This window comes from Schistocerca gregaria, chromosome X, assembly GCF_023897955.1.
Source record: "Schistocerca gregaria isolate iqSchGreg1 chromosome X, iqSchGreg1.2, whole genome shotgun sequence".
NCBI classification, from domain to species: domain Eukaryota; kingdom Metazoa; phylum Arthropoda; class Insecta; order Orthoptera; family Acrididae; genus Schistocerca; species Schistocerca gregaria.
In genome coordinates, this window is record NC_064931.1 from 638,855,963 (window position 1) to 638,870,454 (window position 14,492).

A 14,492-nucleotide genomic window follows, 5' to 3' on the forward strand; every position below is an offset into this window, starting at 1 on the left:
AAACTTAATCGCATAATGCTGCTCAAAGTGCTGCTCCATTTTCGTCTCTCGCACTTTTTGACCAAGGTCAATGACATGCACTCACTTTGCAAGCGATGTGCACTCTCCAGGGTTCCAGAGGCAACTGCCGCAGTGTCAGTTCATTCCCTGAGACCCCCTACTACTTCCCCCCACGCAGCGGAACTGGTCCGCATGCGTTCCACTACTCAGAAATGAATGTCTTGGAACTTCTTAATCACACTTTGTATATTATTTTAATAAAATTAATATCGTTTGTGTGGAAGTGTGTAGCAATATAACAATTGGACATCAAAATGGAGGCAGACAGATGGACACTAAGGAAAAAAAAAAAAAAACTGCCTATACTGTCACAAGCCAGCATCCAGCATAATTCTGGCAATAGAGATGTAACTTCCTGAAACCATCTGAAGATGAACCTGAAAAGGTTCGAAAACTGGTTCATGGAATAAAACTTAATTATTCAAAAAAGTGCCTGTTTGCAGTTTTGCATAACTTATTTACATTCAATTTACAGTCACAGTTCAAAAATATCCGTAATGGATAAGCAGAATTTATTGATTACGGTTGAAAGAGGAGCAGACTCAGCTGCAAATTAGGGATGTTATCAGTCTCTGGAGCTTTGTTCAGTTTTAGTGATTTCAACTGTTTCTCAATACCATTTACACTCTTATGTATGAGTATTTTACTCACCTTTGCACCAGTGCAACAATGACATTGAGGCAAAACCCCCAAATTTTTTTGCGTAAAAGAACATTTGAAAACCAAGTTTAGCATTTCTACTTTTGCTTTGCTACATTCAATTTCAATCCCAGTCTCATCCATGAGTATCTAGAAACTAAAGGCAGAAACCAGGCAGAATTTTTTTGGGTTTTATGAGAGATCCTTCGTCAATATTCTGCTATGATAGTCACTTAAGTCTTCACGTATTGCCCTCTTGACAGCCAAACAAGTTTCATTTAGCATATTCCCATCTCTCCTATTTCTGCTCTATGCTTTGTTTTACACCTATTATGTAGTAGTCTGCTTCTTTAGAAGTTTCTTTACAATGATTATACCATGGAGAATCTCTCCCGCCATTCAGTGTGCTCCTAGTTACATACACAGTCCAGTTACATTAAAGTGACAACTGCCTATGTCTGAAATCAAAGTGCAGTAACCACTCACACACAGATGGCAGGTGGCAGCACTAACAGTGGAGAGTGTATAAAGTGTGACAGGGGGATGCAGAAAACGGTGCAGTCATCATCATAATGCGGAAATGGAGCGATTTATCTGATGTCCGAAAGGGCATGTTCATTGGCTTTCAGGCCAAGGCTGGAACATATCTGAAACAGCTACTTTTGAAAATGTTCATGTATCACTGTCATTAAAGTATACCAAAAATGGCTTGAGGGGTATATCCACCCCTACGTATGGTTTATTTTTCTTCTAGATGATGGCATCTACCAGTAGGAAAACACAATATGTCACACAGTTCGCAGTGTATGTGCATGGTTTGGAGAGCACCAGGGTAAGTTTACTGTACTCCCTTGGCCACCAAACTCCCTGGATCAAAACTCAGCTGAGAGTCTGTGGGAACATCTCAATTGGGCTGTCCACACCATGGATTCTCAACTGAGAGAATTAGTGCAGTTGGCTATGGAACTTGAGTTGGCATGGCTCCACATCCCTGTCAGTATGTTGCAGAACCTCACTGACATTTCCTGCAGGTCTCAGGCTGGTCTGAGCTGCAAATGGTGCTTATCCATGCCTTTGACACGTGGTCACATTATCAAGTGTGTGGACAAATATTCTTCTAAAGTTCTTCTACATTCTCTTCTCTAGAGCTAAATGTTTTGAGCTCCTTATTGAGATATGACATCACTGTCTCTTTATCTAGTTTGCTCAAGATGAAAATCCTTCTACTTGTTTTAGCTGACTTTGCTAACCATTTTTGCTACAACTGTCTGATAGCAGTTTCTATATGGATGTCCTAATTTGTTCTAGGTAGTTCTCAGCAAATGCAATTAGTAACACTTGGCAGAATGTTTTGTTACCTCACTTACATACAAAACTGTAATTGTTCCTAATGATGGCAGTATGACTGGGGAACTTACGTACTACTGAACTTAGGTTTTCAGTTATATTTATAGGTGAGTCTGATGGTCAACAGAAAGATTTGATTGTAAGTTTGTTCATGGAGTCCTGCCCACACAATCTTGCATGCAGTTTCAATTTACATCTCAGTGGATTTGAGCTTCTTGTCTACAGCAACAATACACCATCTCCATTTACCATGAGCAGATCTTTTCAATATATGTTTAAATTTTCACCCAAATATTCCCTGCTATCAATTTCAGATTGATCTAGTAAAATGTGAGCTCCATAGCTTTTTAGGAGCACAGCAAACACTGGCACTTTGGCAGTTAATCACTAGGATTTTAATATTCTTGCCTGTAGGGGGCATTTCTTTGCATCTTCTACTAACACTTCTGGGTCATCTATGGCTATCATTATCTGGACTAGATGGAGTGTCACCTAATCTTAAAAAGCCATTGGCTACATTTCTCAACCCTATGGCACTTAGAACCAGACAATACTCACTCCCCCCTCCCCCCCCCCCCCCCCCCCCCCCCCACACACACACACACTGCTGAAAAGAATTAGGGGACCATTGAGTCTGAGTGTCTGCCGAACTCTATTGAGCAACAATTGAGGACTGAGTATGTTACCAAAATATACTTTTTTTTTACCTTTCAGAAATTAAGTACACAACAAAATTTTTGTTTACATAAAAAGAACTGAAACGTCCAAATAGTGTCAAAAACAATGTGGAAAGAATCATTCACACCACCATCCTGGGTGCTTCACATTGGACTTTGAGAGTTTCAATAACATGTTTGCCCTGCATGAGTGTTTATTACTACCTGACACCAACATGGCGTGCGTTGTATAAATCTATGGAGGTCACCCAGTGGTATCCATTCCCATTCTTGAATGTGAGCCCATGACAGATTGTGGAGAGGTTGTGGTGTAACAGGATGACCATGACCCCATCTCTCAAGCATACCCACATTCGCACGATGGGGTTTAGGTCGGACCCACCACTCGTCGTATCATTACTTCAGTATCCAGTCTTTACATGATATCCCTGCTGATGCCTGCCACACAGGCCCTGGCATTGGATGGAATTCAAGGCTAACATCGTAAGCACCAGCCACCACATGGTCCAACAGGACCTGTTCGATGTACTGCCTGGTGGTAAGGCAACTGTAGACAATGACGAGATCTGAACGGCTGTGAACACTGAAGCATTTCTACAGCATCACAGAACTTTGGAAGTCTGTTGATTTTCTGGGCAACATTTGGCAGGATCTGCTCACCACTGGTCTCTGCACATGGACACGGCAATTACCTTACCTCAGAGTATATTTATACTCATTTGCGAATAGCATGTTTGCAGAAGTGAAGTTGCCAGTTGACACAGGAACAGCAGAACTGAAAGTGAGCTGCAATATGATGTCATATCAAGCAAGCTACTTGAATAGGACATGTGGGTCATAAGGTCCTTTCTCACAACCTATTCTTTACAGTCTGATCGGACACGGTGTCTCCAGTGGCCCCTCGAAAATTGTCTTGTGGTGCTCTGGCAGTATCTATACAACACTGCACTGCAGATATCATCAGATATCAGTCTTCATGTGGAGCTGTAATGTGTTGGTGATCTTGTCCATGTTGCCTTGTGTACTGACCTATTTCCCTGTAGTGTGTTCACGACGTATGAAGGACACTTGAAGAGGCATCGGCATCTGCAACAACACAACAAAAAGTCCATCCATTTTGTATGAAACAGACTGCCCTTGTAACTTGCACTGCATTAAGATGTCACACTGCTTGTGCTTAGTTGAATACAACATCTGTAAATGAAAACTGCCATCTGTGAACCTCACTAGAAAAGACTGGTACTCACTTCCTTCTGTGGGGTCACCTGACAACCTGACATTGTAATGCATGGCATAGCCAACAGACAGTGAAAGATTTTAATTGTTGCCCACATTGAAAACAGAGGTCTCAAGCCATGGAATACGACCACAGGTACTACCCGTATCAAAACAGATTTAACATAATGGACATAGTACACATGTTCTCCTAATTCTTTTGAACAGTGTGTGTGTGTGTGTGTGTGTGTGTGTGTGTGTGTGTGTGTGTGTGTGTGTGTGGTAGATTTCTGATTTATCAAAAAGTCCTTCTGTATCCAGTCTTCTGTCAAAAGAATTCTGCTAAGGCACTCTTACATAGCATAAAAGTGCCATAAAGATTTTCAAAATTGGAAGGAACATGTTGTAGAACAGACAAAAAAATCTGAAAAATTTATTATTACTTTCAAAACAAAACATTTGAAAATGGAGGGTGTAGACAACATTTATAAACACAGAAAATCCTATAAAAATGGAAACCTGTAGTGGGATAAAGGAAATTGGAAGGTGGAGGGACCAATTAACCACCAAACTGCTCATTAAGACTAAAATGAGAAACAAATGGGTGTAAAGACAGTAATGAAATGTGAAGTATAGTGAAGGGAAAGATAAAAATTATTCTGAATCACATGTTGAAAGGACCATTGAAGGAAACTAAATAAATAAATAAAATGTTAACAAAGGATAATAATATCTAAGGGCTCAAATAGGAGTTAACTTTATTAAATTAATACCACTTATACAGTCCTATACTTCTTTCATTTGGCCACTTTCCATTTGAATGACAAATACTAGTAGACAATGAAAACAGTTCAAAAGTAAATTGGTACTACTCCTGCATCTCCATGGATAAATGTCTGAATAGAAAATATCTGTGTGTGGTTGTATCACATTTATTAAATTTTATTGCAGATTAATAGTAAAGTAAACATTCAGTTATGTTAATCGCCAACATATAGCCATATTTTTCACTGAGAAAACCTATGACACATTCCACTTCAAAGTTATCACAAATACACTCCACAAAACATTCAATAAACTAAACTTGTAATTTAGAGTGGTCTAATGTCCTCTGTGCCATCTATTCTTACCTTTTGATGCCTTAGCATTAATACAATATAAACTCGTCATTCATCCGTAAGTGTTTTAATGTATCACTCTTACTGTTTTCAGTATGCTGCAAACAATTGAGTCTATTCTAACTATTTGCGTGTGATTATTTCTTCTGGCTTACTGATTGACAAATTGCCACTGTAAGATATCATAATAAGTTACATTTCTGCTACCGATATGTTTCTAGAATGAAAACTTAAGTATTTTGTCATTTAAACACATGAAAATAAACTAGGCAAGAAGTTTGGATATTGTCAGAGTACAGCATCCATGATAAATCACCGACATCCACACCTCTATTGAAATATCAGAGGTAGGTTGGTTGGTTGGTTGATTTGCTGGGGGGAGGGGACCAAACAGTAAGGTCATCAGTCCCATCGGATTAGGGAAGGGTGGGGAAGGAAGTCAGCCATACTCTTTCAAGGGAACCATCCTGGTATTTGCCAGAAACAGTTTAGGGAAATCACGGAAAACCTAAACCAGGATGGCTGGACACAGGTTTGGACTATCGTCCTCCCGAATGAGAGTCCAGTGTGCTAACCACTGCATCATCTTGATCAGTAAATATTAGAGACTACTATCTGAAGTGATGCAAGGTAGAAGAGTTGCATGAAACTTGTAGCACACAAGTTAAATATCAGACTGCTGTTCAATGAAAAAACTGTGGGAGTACATAGCTTATCTCAATGGCAGATCTTTGATAAAAAATACATTCTAGACATTTTGGAAATATTCTTACTTTGTTTGGGATCTTTACCAGAGGTTGTCTGACAAGATAAAGATATCTCAAAATGAAGGTTGTGGTTCATGGTGAGCTCATTTAGTTATATAATTATACTAGCCTTTCATTGCAGATTTACTCATTTGACACACATATTTAACACCTTCTCCTCTTCCCCCTTTCTGTGTCCACTTTTTCCTCCCTCTTTCTGTGTTACTCATCCTCCCACCTCTGTCTGCCTGTATGTCTCAGTCTCTTCATCTCCTCCTCCCTCTCTCTTTGTCCATTTCCTCTTACCCCTCTCTCTGATCGTATCCTCCTCCCCCTCTCTTTTAGTCTCTGCCTCCTCTCTTCCTTCTCCATTTGCCCTCTACACCTTCCATCTGCCTCATGTATCTCCACCTCCTCCCCTCCCTCTGCCCAATTCCTCCTTCCTCTTGCTCTGTCCAGCCCCTACACTATCCATCTCAACCTGTCCCAAGCCATGCGTATCGAAACATATAGCCCCTGAAATATAATTCAATAAAGCAGACTGATACTACTCCCCAACATGATTCCCAGACACAGTGACTTTCATACAGGGCAGTCTATACACCGTGGGCTGGAAAAAACACATCTTTGCCTATATCTTCACTCCTATTGGTGCAAGGATGTTATAAACCCAAGAGTGCCGATACTCATGAGGCCTGCTGTTTCTGTGACAAATTTGGCTGAAATGAATTCAGGGATTTGGGAGAAGATCTTAGACATAAGCTCTGCTTTATATATAAACACACAAAAAGTGCGAGAGATAATGTAAATAACTACAGTCTCATCACAATTTTCTCTTGCATTTCAAAAATATCAGAAAAAGTTATCCACAACAAGCTTATGGAATTTGTAAATAAAATCAAAACCCTATGTCATGAAGAACATAGATTCTCAAACAAGATGTCACCAATCACAATCATTTATGAGTCCATTAATTGTATACTAAGCCTGACAGAAGTGAAACAAGAATCAAAAGCAGTGATTACGGTATTACCAAAGGCTTTTGACATGGCAAACCATAAGAGTCTGTTGTCAAATCTTGAAAAGTATAATATTCAGAGTCTGTCCAAAAGCTGAATTAGTTCCTTCCTGCAGGATCTTAACCAGTGAGGATCACTCACACTACTGTCCACCTTAAAAGTATTTCTGAAGATACATCAGGGTATAATCTAATTAAATATATTGTACCCTAAGGATCAATAATGGGACCACTTCTCTTCCCTTTGTACATTAATGACCTAATGGTAAACATGAACCCTCATAAAACAATCATACTTGCAGATGACACCACTCCTTTATTAGAAGAACGTAAGGAAGAATTACAGCAATCAGTAAACACTGTCACAAAACAACTTAGCAACTGGGCACAGAAGACCCATGTGGTGGCAGAAGTCATGGGATAGTAATATGCACATATACAGAGGCGCTAGTATCATGTACACACAGTACTCAGGTGGTTCATGTGAAAAGGCTTCCAACATGATTATGGTCACATGACAGGGATTAAGAGACTTAAAATGTGGAACGGTAGTTTGAGCTAGACACATGGGACATTCCATTTGAGAAATCATTGGGGAATTCAATATTCAGAAATCCACAGTATCAAGAGAGGGCCAAGGATACCAAATTACAGGAATTATCTCTCACCACGGACAATGCAGTGGCTGGTGGCTTTCACGTAACGAATGAGAGCAGCAGCATTTGCATAGAGTTGTCACTGCTAGTAGATAAGCAACACCATACGAAATAACCACAGAAATCGATGTGGGATGTACAATGAACATATCCATTAGGAAAGTGGTGTGAAATTTGGCGTTAATGGGCTACAGCAGCAATGGAACGGCACGAGTGACTTTGCTTACAGTATGACATCACCTGCGGCATGCCTCTCCTGAGTTCGTGACGATGTTGGTTGGACCCTAGATGACTGGAAAACTGTGGCTCGGTCAGATGAGTCCTGAATTCAGTTGGTGAGAGCTGATGGCAGGATTCGAGTGTGGCACAGACTCCATAAAGCCATGGACCCAAAGACAGGGCACTCTGCAAACTGGTGGCTCCATAATGCTGTGAGCTGTCTTTACACTAACCATTTACTGGTTACATTTGGCTACTTGGAGATCCATTTGCAGCCATTCATGGACCTCATGTTCCCAAACAATAATAGAATTTTTATGGATGACAATGAGCCACGTCACCAGACCCCAATTATTCGCGATTGGTTTGAAGAACATTCTGGAAAATTCGAGCGAATGATTTGGCCACCCAGATTGCTCGACATGAATCTGATTGAACATTTATGAGACATCATCAAGAAGTCAGTTTAAGCACAGAATCCTGCACCAGCAAAACTTTCACAACTATGAATGGCTACAGAGGCATCACGGCTCAATATTTCTGCAGTGCACTTCCAACGACCTGTTGAGTCCATGCCACATTGAGTTGCTGCACTATGTCAGGCAAAAGGAGGTCTGACACTATTAGGATATATCCCAAAAAAACTGTCGCACTAAAATTTCACTGTTCCCTAAACATGGATATACAGAGCTCACTATCAACAATGGAATAGTTGGTAACAGTACAGTACAGAAACTATATTCTTAGGACTATGCTGCTGTACGGTGTGGCAGGTGGCAGTTGACACTAAATAAGGAAAAGTGTGAGGTGATCCACATGAGTTCCAAAAGAAATCCATTGGAATTCAATTACTCGATAAATAGTACAATTCTCAAGGCTGTCAATTCAACTAAGTACCTAAGTGTTAAAATTACGAACAACTTCAGTTGGAAAGACCACATAGATAATATTGTGGGCAAGGCAAGCCAAAGGCTGCGTTGCATTGGCAGGACACTTAGAAGATGCAACAAGTCCACTAAAGAGACAGCTTACACTACACTTGTTCGTACTCTGTTAGAATATTGCTGTGTGGTGTGGGATTCTTACCAGGTGGGATTGACGGAGGACATCAAAAGGGTGCAAAAAAAAAAAAGGGCAGCTTGTTTTGAATTATCCTGTAATAGGGGAGAGAGTGTGGCAGATATGATATGCGAGTTGGGATGGAAGTCATCAAAGCAAAGACTTTTTCGTTGCGGCGAGATCTATTTACGAAATTTGAGTCACCAACTTTCTCTTCCAAATGCGAAAATATTTTGTTGAGCCCAACCTACATAGGTAGGAATGATCATCAAAATAAAATAAGAGAAATCAGAGCTCGAACAGAAAGGTTTAGGTGTTCGTTTTTCCCGCACGCTGTTTGGGAGTGGAATGGTAGGGAGACAGTATGATTGTGGTTCGATGAACCCTCTGCCACGCCCTTAAATGTGAATTGCAGAGTAATCATGTAGATGTAAAATGGAATAGGCATATACAATATCTTGATGCAAAATTCTTTGTTCACTAAAATTCTGCTCTAGTGAGAAAACTGCGAAGAGTGGGACAGTAGAGTGCAAAAAAGAAAAGTGGTATTCATGGTCAATTTGCCAGATAAAACAGAATCTGAGGTATTACCGATATCAGCATAGCCCTGTGCCAAAATGGTACTTTCCATACAGGAGTTAAACTTTATAACAAACTTTCTGAAAACATGAAAGCAAATAATTAGGTCGACTTATCTGGAAAATCTTTAAAGTCATGTTTACAGCATCACTGCTTTTACTCCGTTGAATATACATCTTGCCAGTGCACCCAGAATATCTGCATTTGGGACAGTGCACAGCCAGTCTGTGACCTGTCTCAGCTGTCTATTTAAGATGAAGAACAATATACGATTCTGGTGGTGTATACAATGCACACCATGAAGATGTACCTGCAGTATGACCTCAGCAAGTCCCTTAAAAATAATTAACGTACCTCATATTGTAGAAATCTTATTTCTCTGTTCTCTCTATCTTATTCATGTCTAAAATCCTCGCTTATAGTTGAGAGTACACAAATTTCCTAAAGTTGTCATGGTAGGAAAATTGTGAGTTCTGATTACTATAGGACAGTCGTGTAAACTGCTTGAAAAATTAATGACAATTTGTTTTTCTCTAAAGTTACTGTTACATGGGAAACATGAAATTTTCACACACAAAACACAAATTTGAGCATGTCAGTTCCTTTTTTACTTTAAAACAGAGAAGGAACTTTAGTGATTTATTGATAGCTTATTGTCATTTATGTGGACCTATTCCAGTACCTATTGTAAATGCTATTTTATCCTTTTTAAGAAAATTAACACATTGATTGCCACACACTTAGTGATGGATGTCTCATTGGCAGGGCAGGACAAGTACAAGGCACGAGGCATGAGGCTCTGCTGCGGCAGTCGGCGGCCACATGGCAGTCAATGTGTTAATGTTCCTAGACGTCATCCACCCAACTGCAAAGTGACTTGACTTGAGTGGCTCACTTGACATTGTGGCCGATCGCTATCTGATGTACTCACAAACACTTTTGGCAAACGACACAAGTTTTCTAGGTCTGGTACTGCGTCATATTGTATAAAACTGCAGCTGGAGAAAAACCAATGTTTCGGCCACAGTTGCAGCAACCTTCTGCTGGGTCTGCTGGTGTGTTCTACTTATGCAATGTCCCTTATATTCTGTTATTACTGTTCACTGGGCATGCCATTATGTTATAATTAAAAAAAAAGATAGTTTATTTCATTGGTCACTTAAGGAAGGAGGAGAGGGAACTTTATTTTAATAGGTTACTGCATTGGAGGGAGAGCGTAACCTCTGTTATCTATTAGCTCTTGTGTTCGCCGGCAGATGAGACATTGGCTCCTGTTTACCAAATGCTGGACGTCGGTCACGCGGCGGCAGTCACTCGCTGGTAGTGCTCATGCCTCGTGTTGACAGTGTGGTCTGTTGGGCTCTGATTGCTGGCAGCCAAGATGGGGCAAGTCTGAGTCCATCCTCTCCATTCATGTTCTTAGGGTGTTTAAGTCTTTCAGAATTTCAATGGCCTCTCTGATTTTTCATTTCGTCATAGTCAGCTGCTTGGCCAATGCACAGGATTCACAGACTTATTTCTTTTCTGCAATCTTGCTGATGTAAAGCCACGGCAGATTTGTTGTGTTGCCCTAATCAAATACAGTGCTCATATTCCTGAATGTGCATTGCTATTGGCCTGCCACTCTCACAAATGTATGCCTCTCCACATTTGCATTCCACCTTGTAAACACCTGCAGTGTGTAATGCATCCACCTCATCCTGAGTGGAGCCTGGCACGTCCTTGATCTTGGGACCATCGCAGAAGACAGGCAGCACCACAACACGGGGGTGTTTGCCAATTCGGTCAGTAAAGTTTTTCAAATAAGGTAAGCACACTGCTGGCTGCAGTTTGTCTATTTCTTGCTTACTTGTATTCGTCAACAAGGCTGTGTGGATTGAGTTATGGCGGTAGCTATCGGCCAGAAATGATGTCCGTAGCCTTTTAATCTCAGGTGTTATGTTTTGAGCATCACGTAGGCACTGCACACAAATTGCCAAAGATTACCTGAGTGACCAATGAAATTAACTATATTTTTTAAAATTATGACATAATGGGATGCACAGTGAACAGTAATAACAAAATATAAGGGACACTACATAGCTAGAATGTACCAGTAGACCCAGAAGGCTGCTGCAACCATAGCCAAAATGTTGGTTTTTCTCCAGCAGTAATTTTATACAATATGACATGGTACCATACCCAGAAAACTTTTATGTCGACTACTCTAGCTGTGGAAGCCTTTGCAATTATACTTTTGCTAAATTTTTCAGATTGTAATGTGATGCAGATAAGCAAAATTAGTCCACATGTGCCTGACATTAATCACTCAACTGGACTGACAGATGTAATAAAAAGGTTAATAGATAGCATTTTTCAAAGTTTATAACTCACAAAAATGGAAGTAATAAATATAAGTATAGGGGTATTTGATCAGAATGCAATCACCCTCACAGTTTCTTTAATTTTTATTTATTAATGCTGTATGCCAGAATAAATCTTCTCTCTAGCTGAATCAAGTGTTTGTCATAATGCAAAATGTATTCATGTACAAACGAATTAGATTTATGTGAATTATCTGTAACAATCTATTTACAGCTCATGGGGATAAATCTGAAATGCAAAATAATGCTTAACTAATGACATTACAGAGTACACATATTTTCCTTTAAAATCAGCCCCCCAGATTAATGACAGTTAACGAATAGCTTTGAGTCTCCAATTCAGACCAGAAAGCCTAATCTAATATTACAATAGCTAATTTATATATTTAATTGATATCACCAATATTGTTTCTGCATTGTCAGCATTCAATCAGACCTCTCTCTTCATCTTAGTTTGCGCTATCTCTGTTAATAAATGCATCATTCAGCCTTGTGGACCCCATGTTGTTGGCTGACCAATGTGTCACCCTCTGCCAGTGGTGGTGGTGGTGTACACCTGCATCATGGGACATGTGGTTAGGACACTACTCTCACAGCCATTAACACAGCTTTTTAAAACTGGAGTGACCTCCTCCTCTTACAGTAGCTCTGAAATTGTCCTGGTAAGGTCAAGATCACCACTTTCCAGTTTTCTCATCATAACAAGGAACTGACTAGCCCCTGAATGGCAGACATAGAAACCATAAAATTCTGTGTAGAACAGCACATTGAAGTATACGCTTGTGAGCTTGAATTGGACAGTAGTAAATTCATAATTGTGACTGTGTATAGGTCCCCACTTGGAAATTTTCAAATGTTTCTTAAAAACCTAGATCTCTTGCTGTGTTATCTGTCAGAAAAAGGAAAACACATTATCATTTGTGGAGATTTTAACGTAGGTTTTCTTAAACACTCAAGCAAGAAGAACGACCTTGAACTATTACTTTGCTCTTACAATCTGACATCAGTCATTGATTTTCCTACTCGTATTGTACAAGACAGTAGCACCCTGATAGATAACATTTTCATAATTTCTTGTAGCCGGAAATGGGAATATGGAATATCGTTAAAAGGGAAACAGGGCAACCAAGGCCACAGGACAACAGTATTACTGTTAAGCACAATGAAAAGCTTATAAATGAAAAATCACAGGTTGAAAATATTTTTAATAATCATTTTATAAATGTAGTGGAAAATATAGGCACTAGCTGCTCACCAGATAGGGCAGAACTCTATATGAAAGAGGCATTCCCGGTGCAAACAAATGAAATTGAAATCCTACCCACCTCACCGTCTGAAATTAAGAAAATAATAAATTCACTTAAGAATAAAAACTCACATGGAACTGATGGTATCTCCAATAGAATACTAAAATCTTGTCCACACCTGATAAGTCGAGTTCTTAGCCACATATGTAATAGCTCATTGAATCAGGGAATATTTCCTGACAGATTGAAATATGCCATAGTTAAACCCTTGTATAAAAAAGGTGACAAGACAGACGTCAACAATTATCGTACTATTTCACTTCTGACATCCTTCTCAAAAGTGTTTGAAAAAGTAATGTACTTAAGAGTAACTTTACACATCAGTGGGAATAACGTTTTAACAAAATGTCAGTTCGGTTTTCAGAAAGGTGTTTCAACAGATAGTGCTATACATGCTTTCACTGATCAAATTTTAAATGCTCTGGATAGTAGAACATCACCAATTGGGATTTTCTGTGATCTCTCTAAGGCTTTTGATTGTGTGGATCATGAAATCCTCTTAGATAAGCTGAAGTACTATGGAATGAATGGTTCAGTACACAGATGGTTCACTTCATATTTAACTGGTAGAATGCAGAAGGTTGAAACAGTAAACCCACATAGTACACAAAGGGCATCAGATTATTCAGACTGGGGATGTATCAAGAATGGGGTACCACAGGGTTCTGTCTTGGGGCCTTTATTGTTTTTAATATATGTTCATGACTTGCCTAATTATATTCATGAAGATGCAAACTTGGTTCTCTTTGCAGATGACACAAGTATTGTAATCAAGCCTAAAAAGCAAGAATCAGCTGAGGAAAATGCAAATAATGTTTTTCAAAGAGTTATTAGGTGGTTTTCCGCAAATGGAATTTCATTGAACTTTGAAAAAACACTGTACATACAGTTCAGTACAGGGAAAGGCATAACACCGGAAATAAATATAGAGTGTGGGGGAAAATCTTTAGCTAAAGCAGATTGTTCAAAATTTCTGGGTGTCTGTATTGATCAGAATTTAAACTGGAAGACACACATTGACAATCTACTGAAACGATTGAGCTCAGCTACCTATGCTATTGGTGTCATTGCAAATTTTGGAGACAAGCACATCAGTAAGTTAGCTTACCATGCATATTTTCATTCGTTGCTTTCTTACGGAATCATCTTTTGGGGCAATTCATCACTAAGAAAGAACGTATTTATTGCACAAAAACGTGTTATCAGAATAATGTCTGGGGCTCATCCAAGATCATCTTGTAGACAATTATTTAAAGAATTAGGGATATTGCCAGTAGCTTCACAATATATATATACAGTCTAATGAAGTTTGTTGTTAGTAACCCAGATCACTTCAGAATTAATAGCACAGTCCACAGCTACAATACTAGGAGACAGGGTGACCTTCACTACCGTTCATTGAATTTGACATTGGCACGAAAGGGGGTGAATTATACTGCCACAAAGATTTTTGGTCACTTGCCAAACATTATCAAAAGTCTGACAGACA